Genomic DNA, 17,801 nt, shown 5'->3' on the forward strand with positions numbered 1-17,801 from the left:
ACTTTATTTACAAAAAACAGACGGTATACCCGATTTAGCCTGCAGGCTATAGTCTTCCTACCCATAAAATATAGGAAAGCTTCAAAGCCAACACAGTGATGGTAGTTTGGAGCCCTATCATTAAGAAACACCTCAAAAGCCCTTCAGATACCCGGTATTACTGAGTAGCATGGTCCTTGATCATAAAAGTACAGAATTTTAGAAATGTCAACAACCTTAGGAGTCTTCTGGTCCAATTCTTCAATTTTATAGATGAAGAAATCAATGCTCAGAGTTGTTCAGAGACTTGCTAAAGGTCACACAGTGAATTAATGATTAAACTTAAATTAGAAGTAGAGTTTTGATTCCAAGTTGAGAACTCTTTCCATGACTCCATGTCTATTATTTTAGCCTTTGGATAACAATGGAATGGAGGAAAAGCTCATTTAATTAAAAGACTACACCCTTGAGATTCTTAAGATTCTGGAATCACTAAAGTATACAGATCGTACAGTTCTAGATGTTTATAAAGATGATTTTAAATCAAGGCAAAGGTTAAATTAGGTTTAATGTACTCAGAGAATATAATTTTAGAAGCAGTGCTAAAACACCATATTTCAAATAATTAAAAAATTAATATATGTGGAAATTTGTATTCTCCCTTGTGTTTGGGAAAATGAAGTCTCACTGTCTATTAGTATAAGAAGAAAAGCTGGCCACTGAAGTTGATAAGTTTAGGCATGCTCATATGAATAAATTCTGACCAGTTTCAGGGCAGCCCAAGAATCGCCCAGGCACTGGCTGGCCCTAAGTAATTTTTCTAATTGCTGGATGCCACATATTCATTCAATTGCCTCATTCAACTGAAAAATAAAAGCCACCCTTAGTCCTACCTTTGTGATCGTCCCCTTTCCTATCACTAGCAATGTCTTCTGCTCCTTTTCTGAATTAATTAGGAAATAAAAATAGAACCCTGACATGTTTATAAAGATGCAGAGTGCTGGTTAAACATGAAGGAACAGAGGTTGGGAACACAGAGGTGACACATTTTATTTCTGTGATGACAAGTTAGAGTCCTCCTGCCAGCTGGCCCTTGCCATAGCCAGAAGTATGCACCTGTCTACAGAGAAGTCGCGGAAGAAGGGGGAGCTGAAAAAGCCTCGGGGGCCCCCCCTTGGCCTTCCATGCCATGCAAATGAGTTCTAATTGCTCGGGGTCATCAAACAGGGTTCCATGTGGCGCTTCTGTGACAGCTCCTGGCAGAGAGGGAGACAGGGAGACAACTTCTGTTAGCCTAACCACAAAGGTGGTCCTGTTTCTGCTTAGACCCTAGAGCAGGGCTCTGGTTTGGGGAGTTCACCTCTCCCTACCTTCTGCCATGGCAGGAAAAGGGAGAAGGGGGTGCGTTACCTAGTGCTTCTGAGTGTCCCCGAGATGCACTCCTAGTTTGACAGTCCTGCCAAAGGAAATGAGAAGCGATAAGTGATCTAGCCCCGATTAGATCAGCCGCCCTGGGAAAGGTGCTGAGCCAGAGATATTTCACTGAAATAAGGAGAATCTCGGGAATAGATTTCTGGCAAGCAATCCCAAAGCAGATATGGTCTGAATTGGAAATAGATTTCATGGGAAGATAAAGTCTAATAAATGGCAGGTCACTCAAAAATCATATATCATCAAGTCTTATACAGTGTCTGTGAAGTTTGTTATCAATAATTTAACATGAGAAGAGCCTAGCCCTTAGCAAATATTTAATTTCAAAACATACCTACTGATTTACTCAGATACAGCATACATGGTATATTAAAAATATATTGCAAGAAACCAAACGCCAATAAAGCTGCACTTAGGAGACTAGCATGCTTTTTGCTTTCCAAATCCCGTTAAGGAAGGGAATGGCCTTCCATCCACGGAGCTAGTCCAACAGCAGTTTCTAAACTGCACTGGAGAAGAAAGTTTGCACATAGACAACACCTGAGCCCCTTCATTCCCAGGTGAAGCAACATGCCAGATAACACATATACAAGTACTAGGGACAACAATTAAGGACCCCATCAGAATGTGCATGCTGTGCCTAAAGGCCACAAGAGGATTAAAGCAAGGTCGTGACCAGGTGCATGATCCCAGCACTTTGGGAAGCCCATAAGTTCAAGACCAGCCTGAGCAACATGGGGAGACCCTGTCTCTATTTTAATAAAAAAAACCAGCAGGCTTGGTGTGGGGGCACCTGTGGTCCCAGCTACTCAGGAGGCTAAGGTAGGAGGATCCCTTGAGCCTGGGAGGTCAAAGCTGCAGTGAGCTGTGATTGTGCCATTGCATTCCAACCTGAGCAACAGAACAAGACCCCATCTCCAAAAATAAAATAAAGTAAAAATAAAGCAAGGTCCTTAGTAGCAAAGAGGAGTCATTTTTTACGGAGATAGGAGGCAAAGGGAAAGATCTCCATCGCCTCTGTTTGCAATTACTGTTGGTCTGAGCCACTCTCCCTTCAGCCCCTACTCAATAATTCACTCTGCTCCAAAGCAGACCCCCACCTCTTCCTGGCTGAAAAGTGCCACCTTTGGGCAGCCAACATCAGCAACAAGGGTTCTAGAAAAATGGGTGTTTTGTAAGAGAATGGTAGTTTATTTAACCAAGTTAAAAACAGAGACATGTCTAATAAGGACACATTCGTTCCATGGTTATCACTTCCAGAATAAGGTTTCTGGTCTTTTCTGGCGGGGCGATGATAACGGCCTGGCAGGGATACGCTTGGTGGCTGGCACGGAGAGAGCAGAGAAAGAACCAATGGGTGCCTGCAATCATCTTCTACCCAGGAAAAGGGAGGGGACCACTGAACTGAGAGCTTGACGGAGCTTGGTGCCAGTCCCAGCTCTGCCCCCTGCCAAGCCACAGCCCCAGGATTTCACTCCACCATCTCAAAGGGCCAGTCCCTCCCATAGTGTTGGAACATAACTGTTATCAGCTCTCAGCAGAAGGATTTCCTACCACTTTCCATCCCTATACTGGAATCTCAATGGGAAGCTTCTCTGATCGTCCTACAGGCAGAGGCTGGAACAAGAAAATGAGACTGGGCCAAATGTCAGAAGACCTGGCTCTTAACCTCCGAGCTTATCTAGACCTGCAAAAGACCTCTGAGGCTCCTCCAACTCTTAAAATCTCTTTCCTATGAAAATCAGAATTGCCTTTACAGCTTTAAAAAAATAATAATAAATTTCTAGTCCTTCTGTATGTTGTGCCTTTATAGGGGAGAAATGGTGTACTGGAACTCTAAAACACTCTACTGCTACCCCCACCAGCTGATCTGTATGCAAACATACCTAACAAGGCCAGCAGGAAGCTGAAGCCAATGAGATCAGGTAAGAAAATCACAAAGTTCTGGGCTGGGCGCAGTGGCTCACGCCTGTAATTACAGCACTTTGGGAGGCCGAGGTGGGCAGATCACGTGAGGTTGGGAGTTCGAGACCAATCTGACCAACATGGAGAAACCCTGTCTCTACTACAAAACACAAAATTAGCCGGGTGTGGTGGCGCACGCCTGTAATCCCAGCTACTCGGGAGGCTGAGGCAGGAGAATCACTTGAACTCCGGAGGCAGAGGTCGCAGTGAGCCGAGATCGTGCCATTGCACTCCAGCCTGGGCAACAACAGCGAAACTCCGTCTCAAAAAAAAAAGATAATCACAAAGTTCTCTAAGCCAAAGTGAGGTGTTGACAGCAAGGCTGTCTATACTGACTCTGATGAAAGCTAACTCAGACTCAAAGTTTCTCCTTCAAAAACTGCAATCGTCCTTCCTCCTCTATTTTCCCTGACAAAATCCCCACCTTTCTGCCAGTCCACGAAGGGGACGCCAAGAGACACTGACTCTAGAAGACCATAGTTAAGATCGCTCTAGTGATGACCTTGAAGGACCTTGCTATCTGGGTAGGCTTGCAGGTCAGCTGGTGACCAACCACTTGACCCTTGAGACTCATGATAGAGATGGCATAAAGGAAACTGGGAGGTCGTTTTGGGTCAGTAAACCCTGGCCGGGGTGGGGATCATAGGGAGAAGGGATGAACACTATAATAAACTCAAGCGAAGGGGCCTGGACAAACTGCCCACTCCCTGCTTTTACCAAAGGCACGTCCTCTGCAATGCTGGTGAATTCTCTGCAAAGCAAAAACCCAGTCTGCAACTCATTGTTACAGGCCAAACACACAGCACAGTTCCACAGCACACAAACCACCAAGTATGTACAAGTCAGCATTTTGGAAGCAGAAGGAGCTGCCACGTTCGGGTCCTTGGAGGCTGCTTAGGGGAAGTTCTTTCCCTGTCTCGTGGCATCTCTTGATTCAAAATTCAACTCAGGTCCCAAATCAGAGGATACCGATGGTCTCTAACAACTGTGTCTTATTTAGGGTTCATAACCCCAGGTCACGCTTTTGTCTACTTTGGGAAGCACTAGGCAAAGCTGTGGCCATGTGATCGGCTCCCAGTGCTGGGCTGGAGCTGGCAACTGCCCTCCGGCCTCCACGCAGCACTTGTGAAACTCTTCACTCAGCAGAACTGGGGACCAGATGCTTCTATGCCCCACCGATAAACTCCCCACTCTGAAGTTGGGCTAAGTAGAAGAATCAGGTCTTTGATTTTGGCACAAGGTCTCACAGAAGCAAATTCCGTGGCTGACACCGTAAGTGACGTGTTTTCAGTCGGTTCCTGACACCTCTGATGGCTCCTAGGTTTATTTTCCAGAGACACCCATCTTAGGCAATTCTGGGAGCCCCAGGGAGGAAATGTTAGAAATATCAAAACAGCCACGTGCTGTAGCATTTAGCACATTGTAGAACTATATAAATTTAGTGCATTTAGACCACTTTATATTAACTAATTTAGAAAACGTTGCTTTCGCAGACTTCGCCGGGTGCTTTTCACTGCCAAACTAAATACTCCACTTTAAAATCCGCCCCTGCGTACTCATGTGATTTCTCCTTTTAGGCTAGGAATGTAATGTTGACATAAATGTCAAATAAAATTAATGAGAGAATGGGCCCTCAAACGGTGCTCCTGTGAAGGGAATTTGTTAGACTGGGACCTTTGCACCCAAATGTCTATATAATTATATAACACTCCGACGAGGAAGGAATCTGAATGTTAGGCTTTAGCAAATTTATCACCTTTGTCAGAAATGCTGTTATCTACCAAAAAACAAAACAAAACAAAACAAAACAGGTTGCAAGTAAATTAAGGCGAAAATACCATCAGATTAGAAGTCTGTTACGGCAAGCTACTGCAGAATTAGAAGGGTGGCCCATCTGCTGGGTATCGAATCCTTCCCTTATCTGTATAGAATTTGGATCAGATGTCTTCTGTTCCCCGAACACTTCCGCTGTTGACTTTGCAAATGGACCTCCTCCCGCCCAACCCAGCTCCTTCCCTCCCTCCTCCCTCTCTCCCAACTGGCCACTTAGGAAGAGTAAAAATGGCAATTAGAACAGTAGCAGCTATTTTCACTCAATAGTCAAAGAATTGGATACCAGCAGAGTGGCTGCCTCCATCCGTATGCTGATACATAACTACTTTGTCTTGTATTTGTAGTCTCAAAAATCTTCCCTAAGTATAGTAGAATCAGAGAAAATCACTCTAATCATTGAAAAGCACCCTGTGCTGAGTAAAGCAGCCAGTCTTCTCTTGTCACAGTAAAAGGCTGGGAGTAAAATTTCCCATAAACACAGGGGAAACCTACATTTACCCACATGCCAAGGAAAAAGGCAAGGAAGACCCACGTGTAGCCACAGCAGAGTCTATGCAGAGGGCCTGCAAATGTCTGGGGTGTGAGTGAATGCCTGGAAGGGCGGAGTTTCCAAGATAACAGCTATTGTGGGGTTTTTTTTTTCACACTTCAGAAGTGAATTCTAAGGACTAGACTCCACTCATGGCATTCCTTTTTCATACACTGATCTCAAGTACAATCACATAATTTTGAAAATCCATGAGGTCTTCCCTAAATAAAATTATAAGGATAGGTTTCTATTTCCTTCTGATTACCTAGATACCTCTGTCTTTTGGAAAACTCCCAAAAGACCACTAGATGAATCAGGAAGGTCCTAGGAGTGATTCCTCCAATGGCGGGAATCATAAAGGAATCAAAGACCTGCAAATTCATGGTGAATGATGTCATGATGAAATGATGCCACACATCTTTACAAAGTTCACAAAATCCATATATTCCCGGGGCAGTCACGGGGAACTTTTAATTAAATTTCAGGGAGGGAAAGAGAGAACGTTTAACTACCAGCTTCAAACACCTCACACTCCTTCTGTTCACTAGGAAGTCACTCTTACCCTGGATAACGTGGAGTGCCTGCTTCGGACCCAGGGAAAATTCTCCATTTTCTCCTTCTTTTTCTTCAGGCTATCAGTTCATCATGAACAAATATGGAAATTTTCCGGAGGAGGAAATTCAACTACCAAAATAACTCCTTCATAATTCACACGTGCAATCACAACGGTGATTAATAAAAACCTGAAACAGCTCCTAAAAGCCTAAAGCATTAATTACTCTGTTAGATGTCAGGACTCTATGAAAACCTATGACAGCAGGTTACTCAGGCAAATTAAATCATGTGAACTTCCAGTGGAAAAAGAGAAATCTTCCCTTGGTGGATTTGCAACCTAGTAAATGTATGCTTTCGAAGAGAGGGGACCAACCCACAGCTCTTCAGGGCTCTATATTTCAACCTTGAAAGACATATGAAAGGGAAAAAATGCCATGGCAAATTGAATTTATGCTGGGATGAAAGGTAATATAATATCCTTTGAAAGACCTAAAATGGATGAATGATACTTTTCCATTAAAGAAGAAACTAACTCTCTTTGAATGTCTACAGTGTGTCCAGCCCTGTGGCTTTTGCAACACCAGATGCCCGCTTCTCTTTCAGCAGCTTCCATGAGAGTTCCCTCTCAGTGATTTTTGCTAGCTCATCTTTTTTTCATCTGATCTTGACATTTTAGTGCTCAGGACTCTGTCCAGGCACTTCTGTCTCTTCTGCTCCCTCTCTCTGGATGATCTTACCCAACCTTCTAGCAATAGACACCACGTACGTGCTGATGACTCAAATTCCATGACTTTCCCCCTGAGCTCCAGATGGGTACAGCCAGCTGCCCTCTCCCTGACACCTGCAACAGGCATCTCAAACTTAGGCTGACCAACACAGAACTCTTGCTCTCCACTTCCCCACCCCAAATGTGTTCACTCCAAGTCTTTCCAATCTCAAGAAATGATACCACCTTCCAAAATTCTAAAATAATCCTCCATTCCTCCCTTTCTCTCACCTCCCACTTCTGATCCGTCAGCAAGCCCTGTTGCCTCTGCTTCTAAACACAATCCTGAACCTCTCTTCTTTCTGCCATTCCACTTCCTCACTCTAGCCAAAGCCCCCTTCTTCTCTCTTAGACACCGTCACTCCCCTTAAATGGTCTCTCTAATTCCATCCTCCACACGGCAGCCAGCATGATTTTTTGGTTTTGTTTTGTTTGAGACAGGGTCTTGCTCCTTCGCCCGGGCAGGAGTGCAGTGGCACCATCACAGCTCACTGCAGCCTCAACCTGCTGGGCCTAAGTGACCCTCTTAACCTCAGCCACTTGGGTATCCGTGACTAGAGACACATGCCAACACACCTGTCAAATCTGTACAATTTTTTTTATAGAGACGAGGTCTCACTATGTTGCTTAGGCCAGTCTCAAACTCTTGGCTTCAAGTGATCCTCCCATCTCAGCCTCCGAAAGTGTCAGGATTACAGGCATGAGCCAGCATGCCAGGGCTTTTTTTTCTTTTTCTTTTTCTTTGTAAAGACAAGGTCTCGCTCTGTCACCCAGGATGAAATATGCTGGCATGATCATGGCTCACTGCAGCCTCAAACTCCTGGGCTCAAGGGATCCTCTGACCTCAGCCTCCAGAGTAGCTTGGACCACAAGCACATGCCATCACACCTAGCCAATTTATTTTATTTATGGTTTTTTTTTTTTTTTTTTTTTTTTTGTAGAGACGGGGTCTCACTATGTTGCCCAGGCTGGTCTCAAACTCCTGGCTTCAAGTGATCCTCCTGCCTCAGTCTCCCAAAGTGCTAGGATTACAGGCATGAGCCACTGTGCCCAGCCAAAATATTCTGTTAAGAATACAAATCCAATTCAGTGACTTCTTTGCATAAAATCCTCTAGTAGTTTCCCAATATACCAGCAGTAAAATCCACATTTCTCTTGCCCATAAGCCCTGAGGTGATGGGGCCCTGCCATTTCATCTCCCAGCCATTCCACAACTCACCAACCTCTAGCCACACAGGTCCTTCTTCCTGTTCCTCAGACATGCAAGCTACTCCCACCTCAGGACCTTTGCAAGTACAAGGCTAGCCCCTTCTATGCAGAAAACCCGTATCTGGCCACCCTTACCAAATGGTTCACCTACCATTCTTTGTCATTTTTTTTTACCCTGCATGATTATCTCACACCCCATAGTATCTTGTATATTTATTTGTTTAGCTGTTTGTTATTTCCTTGTGTCTTCAATTGAATCATAGAAGGAACCCTCTCTCACTGCTAAAGAGTACATACCCAATAATACTTAATAAATATATAAAGGAATAAATATATATCTCTACAATTTCCCCTAACTTTATGAGATGGATTATTCCTATTCTGAAGAGGAAAAAAAAAATGAGGTTCCCAGGGTTCAGTGCAAAGTTATAGAGGTAACTGAAGGCAAAGCCAGAATTTGAACCTGAATCCATTTTACTCCAAAACCCAAATTTCTAAACACCAGACTGGTATTTCTAGCAGAGTCCAGAAAATCAGTCAAGAGCAGTAATTTTCCTCCTAAGATTCTCCAGAAATAAGTTGCCCAGGAACTTGTATTCGGCTCTCCAATCACAATTACCTCATCTCTAAAATGGATGAACAAAATGAGTTTCTTACAGACATGTTAGGAGGAATAATTTCCTTCCAGATTACAAGGTGTTCTGTAAACTCTCAGAGGATGGTTTTCCAGGTACCATGCTGAGTAGTTTTAGCCAAAACCTGTTCTGTGCTTGAAGGAAACCACCACCCAGGGCTCTCAGTCAAGCTGGGCAATTGTATAAATATAGTCAAGAGCTAAGGACCACATAACAGTGCCACATATGGACTCCACCTTCCCAAAACCCTTTAAGGGGATACGGTCTCATCCTACTGGAAAGTGTTAGGCAAAGGATGGAAATAGATGATTTCTAGACGGTCCCCCACCTCTGCCCAACCTCCATCTGTGTAATGCTTTGTACCAGCACCTGATCCCCCTCCAGAATTGAGACAGCTCTCCCTCAGATATGTGTCCCCTAAGGATCTTGACCTGATTGTTTTTATTTCTAGTGGGAATACATTTGCTCCATAATTGATGCAAGTTGAGGGCAAGGGACATGACATTACTTTATTTCTTCTAAATCAAATTAAATATGGATCCCAAGGCCTCACTTAATGGAAATTTAATTTCAATTACTGTTTTTAGGGACCTATTCCCCTTCTGGAGTCAGAGGGACATCTTGGGGGCTTACATGGTACCTAGAGAATAGGGGGAAATGGCCAGGTGCGGTGGCTCATTCATGCCTGTAATCCCAGCACTTTGGGAGGCCGAGGTAGGAGGATTACTTGAGTCAAGAGTTCAAGACCAGCCTGGGCAACATAGTTAGACCTCATCTCTCCAAAAAGAAAATAGCCATTCATGGTGGTGTGTGCCTGTAGTCCCGGTTACTTGGGAGGCTGGGGTGGAAGGATCACTTGAGCCTGGAAGGTCGAGGCTGCAGTGAGCCATCATCATGCCAACGTACCCCAGCTTGGGTGACAGAGTGAGACCCTGTCTCAAAAACAAAAACAAAAAAGGCTGGGTGTGGTGGCTCACGCCTGTAATCCCAATGCTTTGAGAGGCTGAGGTCGGAGGATCACCTGAGGTCCGGAGTTCGAGACCAGCCTGGCAACATGGTGAAACCCCGTCTCTACTAAAAATTTCAAAATGTGCTGGCCACAGTGGTGTGTGCCTGTAATCTCACCTACTCAGGAGGCTGAGGCAGGAGAATTGCTTGAACCTAGGAGGCAGAGGTTGCAGTGAGCTGAGATCATGCCATTGCACTCTAGCCTGGGCGACAAGGGGAAAACTCTGGAAAAAAAAAAGAGAGAAAGAGAGAATAGGAAAAAAGCATGTGGTTTTCAGTTCCCTGGGTCACCTGCATGATACATGTCATCCGACTATTCCCCAGTACCTGCTCTTTTCTCTCCAAACCAAGGGGAACCACAGGAGTGTTTGGCTGTGGCTCCCAGGGCCATGGTGCTTGATGTTAAGTCCTTCCAGCATCTACATGCTACCGTATCCCAGAGTTTGGCACATTCTGGTATACCACAGGACAGTGCACATGGGTCTCTTCCACTTCAGGGACTGCCTCTCCTAGAGTCAGAGAAGCCAAGCAGCCCCTCGCAATCTCCCATCATTCACACTGAGCCATTTTTGTATTCTCAGTTCCAAGCATGTGCCTTCCTCGTATCCTTGACTTTTATCCAGTTTCCTAAAAAAGTCTGAGTTGGGGTTGACTTCTAGGTATCTGGAAACCCAACATTTAGCCCCAGGACACAAAGTTGTAACAACTCTCTGAGGCAAGGGAGTCCTGATTCAGAGTACAAACATTTCACTGTTTTACTGGGAAGGAAGGAAGAAAAATAATTTTTTCAGGTCTTCTGCTAATGTGTCCACCAAGTGCTATGCCATATGTTCCCCATGTTCTCCTTTAATAATCTTAATAAATCTTCTGGCTCCAACAGTCCCCTCTCTGTGGGAAGCATGTAAATCATTGTGTCCACCTTTGTTCTCTTCCCAAGCATGTCTTGGTATTTTCAACTGTCTGCTACTCATCTCTACCAGGTAACACATCAGACAACCCAAACTCATGTCCAAAATGAAACTCATTTACTTCCCAGTCCCTTCTCCAAGGTTCTCTATTTAGATTAATAGCCATGCGTAGTGCTCAGCACATAATCAGCATGCAATAAATATTTTTTGAATTAGTGTATGAATAGAGGAATAGCCAACTGAAGAATATAAATACCTTAGCCTAAGTGTGAAGAGTCTAGGTGAGCTGACTTTAAACTCACCTTTTTTTTTTTTTTTTTTTTTTTTTTTTGAGACAAGTCTCCCTCTGTCACCCAGGCTGGAGTGCAGTGGTGCAATCTCGGCTAACTGCAAGCTCCACCTCCCGGGTTCATGCCATTCTCCCGCCTCAGCCTCCCGAGTAGCAAACTCATCTTTTTAAAACAGCTTTATTGGGATATTATTCACACATTTAAAGAATGCAACTTGACAGGTTTTAACATATATAGACACCTGTGAAACCATCACCATGATCATCTCCAAAAGTTCCCTCTTGCTCCTTTTAATCCTTCTGTCAGCCATCTCCCCTGCCATCTCAAATCACTCATATGCTTTCTGTCCTTATAGATGAGTTTGCATTTTATAACTGTATATATATATGGAATCATACAATATATATGCTCTTTTCTGGTAGGGCTTCTTTTACTTAACACAATTATTTTGAGTTTCTTCCATGTTGTCATGTGTATCAATAGTTTATTTTTATTGCTGAATAGTATTCCATTGTACAGATATACCACCATGTGATTTTTCATTGGCCTGTTGATGGCATTTCCAGTTTGGTGTTATTGTAAATAAAGCTGCTATGAAGATTACATACAAGTCTTCATGTGAATGTATGCTTTCATTTCTCTTAGACTGGCATTCTCTTAGACTTATTGACTGAAATGAGTAGATCATATGGTAGGTGTATGTTTACCTTTTTAAGAAATTGCTAAACTGTTTTCAAAGTGATTGCTATGTCTTGAATGATTTCGTCCCTCAAAATTCATTTATTAGAAACTGATCCCCAACGCAGCATTGTTGAAGAGGTGAGACGTCTGGGGAGGTGCTTGGTTCATGAGGTCTCTGCCCTCATAGATGGATTAATGCTGCTATAAAGAGGCTTTCAGGAGTAGGTTCTCTCTCTCCTGCTCTTTTGCCATGCAAGGACACAGCATTCATCCCATTTTGCGCTTCTACCTTCTGCCATGGAAGGATGCTGGAAGAAGGCCCTCACCAGACCCAATGATGGCATTCTGAGCTTAGACTTTCCAGTTTCCAGAACTGTGAAGTCGTGTGTTCTCTCTCTCTCTCTCTCTCTTTCTCTCTCTCTCTCTCTCGCCCTGTTTTTATTTCTATTTTTTGAAATGAAGTCTCATTCTGTTGCCCAAGGTAGAGTGTAGCAGCACCATCTCAGCTCACTGCAACCTCCGCCCCCTTGACTCAAGTGATTCTCCTCCTCAGCTTCCTGAGTAGCTGAGATTACAGGTGCGTGCCACATCTGGCTATTGTTTATATTTTTAGTAGAGGCAGGGTTTCGCCATGTTGGCCAGGCTGGTCTTGAACTCGGGGCCTCAAGTGATTCGCCCACCTCGGCCTCCCCAAGTGCTGGGATTACAGGTGTGAGACACCGCACCCGGCCTATTTATTTATTTTTTAGACGGAGTCTTGCTCTGTCACCCAGACTGGAGTGCAGTGGTGTGATCTCAGCTCACTGCAACCTCCGCCTCCCGGGTTCAAGCGATTCTCCTGCCTCAACCTCCCAAGCAGCTGGGACTACAGGCATATGCCACCACCACACCCGGCTAATTTTTGTATTTTTAGTAGAGATGGGGTTTCACCATGTTGGCCAGGCTGGTCTTGAACTCTTGAACTCAAGCAGTCTGCCTGCTTCGGCCTCTCAAAGTGCTGGGATTACAGGTATGAGCCACCACACCTGGCCCTGACACTAGGTAATTTATAAAGAACAGAGGCTGGCCTGTAATCCCAGCACTCTGGGAGGCAGAGGCGGGCAGATCACTTGAGGTCAGGAGTTCAAAGACCAGCCTGGCCAACATGGTGAAACCCTATCTTTACTAAAAATATTTTAAAAATTAGCCGAGTGTGGTGGCGTGTGCCTACAGCCCCAGCTACTCAGGAAGCTGCGGCAGGGGAATCGCTTGAACCTAGGAGGCAGAGGTTGCAGTGAACCAATATCGCACCACTGTACGCCAGCCTGGGCGACACAGGGAAACTCCATCTTGATAAATAAATAATAAATAAATAACCTAGTGTCAGGTATTCTGTTATAGTAGCATAAAACATACAATGACTGTAGTTACCCAATTTCACATTCCCATCAACAGAATATAAGAGTTTCTGGTTCTTTACATCCTCATCAACATTTAGTATAACTGGTCTTTTTAATTTTATACTAGGTGGTGCAGTATCAAAATGTGAATTTAATTTCATTTCCCTAAAGATTTATAACGATGAGTATATTCTTAGGTACCTATTTGTCATCCATATATCTCTTTGGTAAAGTGTCTCTTCCCTCCCCTCCCGTCTCCTCCCCTCCCCTACCGGCCCTTCCCCTCCCCTCCCCTCCCCTCCCCTTTTTTCTTTCCTTTTCTTTTTTCTTTTCTTTTCTTTTTTTTGATGGAGTCTCACTCTGTCACCCAGGCCAGAGTGCAATGGCACAGTCTCGGCTCACTGCAACCTCCGTCTCCCGGGTTCAAGCAATTCTTCCATCTCAGTCTCCCAAGTAGCTGGGATTACAGGCACCTGCCATCATGCCCAGTTAATGTTTGTATTTTTGTAGAGACAGATGGGGTTTTACCATGTTGGCCATGCTGGTCTTCGACTCCTGGCCTCAAGTGATCCACCCGCCTCGGCCTCCCAAAGTGCTGGGATTACAGGCGTGAGCCACCATGCCCAGCAAGTGTCTCTTTTCAAACTGTCCATTTTTTATTGGCCAATCTCACTTTTCAACCATATTTTTTCCAGTATTCCTCTTTGTGTACCATTCAATCTAATCAAACTCAACATATAGGCCCCTAAACCCACACACCTCACACTTCCCTCTATAATTTTGCTGATGCTGTTTCCTTCGCTTTAAATAACTTAATGCCTTCTTCACCTACACTTTTGCCAATTCGAATTCTATTGATCCTTCAAGTCCCAGAAGAGATGCTACATTCATTCTCAAGCCTTTCCTGAGCCCAGTTTGAGAGTAACGGTTTCCTCATCCAAGCTGCCAGAAATGTCTTTTTCTTCTGCCATTTCTAACTTTCTACCTTGATTTCTACTTATTTGTTGTTGTTTTTAAGTAAGGAAAGTAAATGTGTTTAAGTCATGTCTGCTTTATCATATGTATGTTAGAGAAATTTACGCCCCCCAGATCTTTCAGGTTGACTTTACCCAAATTCATTCATTAAACAAATATTCCCTGAGCATCTACTATGGGTCAGGCATTACCGGAGGCCCCTGGATATGAGCAAACAGAGACTAAAAAAGCTCCCTGCCCTGGCAGAGTTGACATTCTAGCAGAAGGAGACAGATAATAATAAATAAATTATAGGCTGGTCTGAGTACAGTGGTATTTACAACTAACTGATGACAACAACTAATAGATTTCATTGTTCCTTCTCCACTCCCACTGCTTGACTAGAAAAAAGAAAAAAAAAAGAAAGAGAAAGAGAGAGAGAGAGAGAAAGAAAGAAAGAGAGAGAGAAGAAAGAAATCATAGACAACAAATAGTAAATCACATAGTATGCTGAAAGATGAAGAGCGTTTGGCAAAAAGAAAAGGTAGGGCAGGGTGAGGAGATTAGGGATGCTAGAGATTGTAGGGGTGGGACAGGTGACAATTTAAATAGGGTGGTCAGGGTAGGTTTACATGGGAAGTAACATTCAAGTGAAAGCCTGAGTGAGATGGGATCCTAGCCATGAGGCTATCTGGGGCTACTTCCTTGTTGTCCATGCCTCATAATCTTCCTCTATTCTATAGATTACCAGTCTTGAGGTGGAATCTCTATCCAATTCAGCTTGGTATCTTCCCTCTCAAATCACCCAGCACCAACGCCTGACCTGGCATACTGGATCAAAAGTATTTGCTGAATGAACGATAAAATAAATGAATGCATGGACAGGCTTTAAATCTGCTGGGAAAATATCCAAAAATGAGAAATAACATGAAAGCAGGATGTAAGAAAAGAGAAGAGAAAGGTTAATACGAGAGAGGATGCCAAAAGCCGAGGCTAAAAAGGAAAAATAAAGAAAAAGCTACAAAAGCACTTCTCACAATAGAAACCTTGTCATGGACTCTGTGGAGGTTTTAGGTTCCTGATCACAAAACCAGCATCAGAAGCTGATGTGGTCTCCTACGCTTACCACGGATTAGCGTGAGGTTCGTGAAGACGTCATACTGTCTCCAGAAATAAGCTATTCAACTGCTCAATTGCAACTACTCTCCCTAATCATGATTCGAAAAGTGTGTGTTATCTGAAGTAGACGGATGAAAAGGTACATTTTTTTGTGTTTGCTTATGCCTCTATCTTAGAAAATATTTAAGATGGCTTACCCAATGCAGGGGATGCGGGACAGTAGATTTAAACTAAATAGGCTCGCCAAATGCTCTCCCTGACAAACCTCAGATTCTGGTATTCCCTCCCACCATTTCACTAGTGTGCCTCTACTACTGGTGATGTGTACCCATCAGGATTTATTTGCTAAAAGACCCAGATTTGATTGTAAGTTTTTCACATCGATGCAAAAAGGGAAACATTTTCAATCACATGACTCAGTATCTGTAAGATAAAAGTAAATCAACTGTTGTCCCTGAAGGTCTCCGTAAAGAGCTCACTGTATGTATTAGGCAGTGTAGTCCAGAGAAACAGAAGCAGTAGATGTAGAGACATTTATAGAGATTTCTTTGAAAGAACTAGCTTGCACAATTACAGGGGCTGGTGACTCCAAAGGGTACACTGGCAGGCTGGAGACCCAGGGAAGAGCTGATGTTGCAGTTCAAGTCCAGAGGCTGTGTGAAGGCAAAATTTCCTGTTTTTAGGGGGAACCCCGGTCTTTTTCTCTTAGGGTCTTCGACTGATTAGCTGAGCCCCACCCACATTACGGAGGGCTATCTGCTTTATTCAACATCTGCCAATTTAAATGTTAATCTCTTCTAGAAAATCCCTTCACAGCAACATCTAGACTGGTGTTTGACCAAATACCTGGGTACTGTGGCCTAGTCAAGTTCATACATAAAATTACACTGTCTAAAATAGGATTTGCAAATTCAAATGCCCATAGGAGCCAGGCAGACAAAGAAACTGAGTGGAGCCAGTTCAGATGATAGAGAACGATAAGGACTGAGGTCATCTAGAGGGTGTCTGCCTCATCTAAAGGCAATGAAATTGAAAAAAATTTAAACCACTGTGTGGGAGAAGCAACATTTATCTCAGGGTAAAAAAGTTCAGGAATCAGGCCAGGCACAGCGGCTCATGCCTGTAATCCAAGTAATTTGGGAGGCAGAGGCGGGCAGATCACTTGAGGTCAGCAGTTTGAGACCAGTCTGGACAATATAGTGAAACCTCGTCTCTACTAAAAATGCAAAAATTAGCCAGGTGTGGTGGCATGCACCTGTAATCCCAGCTTTCAGGAGGCTGAGGCAGGAAAATTGCTTGAACCTGGTAGGTGGAGGTTGCAGTGAGCTGAGACCATACCACTCCACTCCAGCCTGGGTGACAGGGCAAGACTGTCTCAAAAAAAAAAGACCAGGAATCATAGTTTGGGTAAATTAACAGATAAGAGAAATGGGCACATGGGGGCTTTTTTGTTTTAACATCTGATATAGTTTGGATCTGTGTCCCCTCTAAATCTCATGTCAAATTGTAATCCCCAGTGTTGGAGGTGGAGCCTGGTGGGAGGTGACTGGATCATGGGGATGGATTTCTCATGAAAGGTTTAGCACCATCCTCTTGGTGCGGTCTTCACAATAGTGACTTCTCACAAGACCTGGTCATTTGTAAGTGTGCAGCACCTCCTCGGTCTCTCTCTTGCTCCTGCACTGGCCATGTGACATGCCTGCTCCCCCTCTGCCTTCTGCCGTGACTGTACGTTTCCCGAGGCCTCCCCAGAAACCAAGCAGATGCCAGCATCGTGCTTCCTGTACAGCCTACAGAATTGTGAGCCAATTAGACTTCTTTTCCTATAAATTACCTGGTCTCAGGTATTTATAGCAATGCAAGAATGGCCTAATAGAGGACCAAAAAAGCCCAGGAATTGTGACTTGGGTAAAGTAAAAATTCAGCAATGGGTATATGTCAACTTTTCTGTTTTAGCATCCAGCAACTTAACAACCATCAACACTGCCTGATGGCACCAAGATAAAGGACAATTCAGGGAGTGCTCCAGGCTAACATCACGTTACAAAGAGAGCTCGCTATTGGCCAGGTTAAATTCAGGAACAGGTTGGACTACCAGCAATCCTCCACAGATATCACCATGCCCAACCAAATACTGGAAAGGTGTTGGGTAGCAGTATATTTGTGGTTAAACTCCTGGTCAGCACCTGGACTGTAGCTCTCCTGTATAGCTAGTTAAGTATGAAGATATGTGATTTAAGACACAGCAGGGGTAGGGCTGCTGTCTTCAGGAAGAAGGATTTGGCAAAGATAGAAACCCAAAGCATTTGGTAACCAGGGGCAAAGCCAACGCTCCTCTGAAAAACAATGATTTCAGGACACTTTAATACCAGGCAACTGGGCCATCAAGTTCCCATGAGTGAAATACTTCTAGCCTGGAATTTTGTGAAACTTAATCAAACACACATCTTTTAAACGGTGTACAATGTCTAGCTTCTCACCGTGCAACTTCTTAGTGTGCCCTCAAAGATGAACTAGTTGCAAAACATATGCCACAAATCCAGTGACTTGCTGTATAGTA

General features: G+C 44.0%; 1 protein-coding gene across 7 annotated transcripts in view; it reads right to left on the reverse strand.

Moving 5' to 3' along the window:
* FOXN3 (forkhead box N3) overlaps positions 1-17,801 on the reverse strand; it is a 469,191-nt gene that overhangs the window by 421,550 nt on the left and 29,840 nt on the right. The window contains exon 2 of one of the 7 annotated variants that reach the window (XM_030930893.1): positions 1,390-1,435. The exons of the other annotated variants lie outside the window; for them this stretch is intronic. The gene's annotated coding sequence lies outside the window, so the exon portion shown is untranslated. The remainder of the gene's footprint in view (positions 1-1,389; positions 1,436-17,801) is intronic. 7 annotated transcript variants of the gene reach the window in all.

The sequence above is a fragment of the Rhinopithecus roxellana genome, chromosome 5 (genome assembly GCF_007565055.1).
Source record: "Rhinopithecus roxellana isolate Shanxi Qingling chromosome 5, ASM756505v1, whole genome shotgun sequence".
Lineage (NCBI taxonomy): Eukaryota > Metazoa > Chordata > Mammalia > Primates > Cercopithecidae > Rhinopithecus > Rhinopithecus roxellana.